Here is a 1191-nt window from a genome sequence, read left to right on the forward strand (position 1 = left end):
AATTCGGTGGGCATAAATTCCATACTTTCAGAAATAATCCATAGGCCTATTCAGTGCTTATCATGAAGAGAACAAATACCCATTACATACAGTCCATAGGGCTGTTCACATGGTGGTGTACTGTTACTGATCGTACGACCGCAAAATGTCTGTGTCTGATCTGAGTCATGGAGCAAAATGACCCACAAGTCTATGGGTTCACAGACGGCATCAGGGTTTAGTCCGTGATTACTATCCTATAGGAGAAAGTTTTCAAATGATTTATTTTTCTACAGTATATGTGAACATTACTGATGGTAAAACCAGATACTGACCAAACACTGATGTAAAACCAGTGACTGAACAAATACTGATGGTAAAAAACAGATACGGAGCAAACACTGATGTAAAACCAGATACTGAGCAAACACTGATGATAAAACCAGATACTGAGCAAATACTGATGATAAAACCAGATACTGAGCAAACACTGATGATAAAACCAGATACTGAGCAAATACTGGGGGGCGCTATACACCTTTTCCACAGCGCCGTTAATTAACGGCGCTGTGGTTTAAGTACCCTTAACTACCACCGTTAAAAGGCGTATCTGTGGTCGTTAAAGGACTTTATTCTTGCTGTATGTTTATTGACCATATAACTACAAGATTAGTAACGGAAACAGGAACACATGGGCTACTTGCACAGTGAACAAGTCTGTGATTTTTTTGAAACTGAGTGTTTTTGGTTTTACTATGCTCTTTCGTGTCTTCAAGTTTCTTGGTGGTGTATGAACATGTTCCTACAGACTTGTTCACTGTGGAAGTAGCCCATGTGTTCCTGTTTCCATAATTGTTCTCTTGTGTCTACAAGACTAGGGAGTTACCCACCACTCCTTGTGGGCTATCTGCACAAAAGCTGTTCCACATGGAAATTTCCTCTCTGAACCCTGTTCACACAGGTAATATACAGATGATCATGTTTTTAAAGGGACTCTGTCACCTGATTTTGGCGGGCCCTGTGTTTGGTCTGATGGGTGGTGTTTTCTGTTGTTTCATTGACCCCTTCCTTTCCCGCTAGCCGCACTATTTTCTTGAATGTGAGTTGGTTTCCTCCATAGTACACGCGTGCGCAAGGCAATCTTGCCTTGCGCATGTGCAGTATGCTTTGCCCAACTGCGGGCAAAGCCGAAAAGCATTAGTGTGCATGCGC

The sequence above is a fragment of the Ranitomeya variabilis genome, chromosome 1 (assembly GCF_051348905.1).
Source record: "Ranitomeya variabilis isolate aRanVar5 chromosome 1, aRanVar5.hap1, whole genome shotgun sequence".
In the NCBI taxonomy this organism is placed as follows: domain Eukaryota; kingdom Metazoa; phylum Chordata; class Amphibia; order Anura; family Dendrobatidae; genus Ranitomeya; species Ranitomeya variabilis.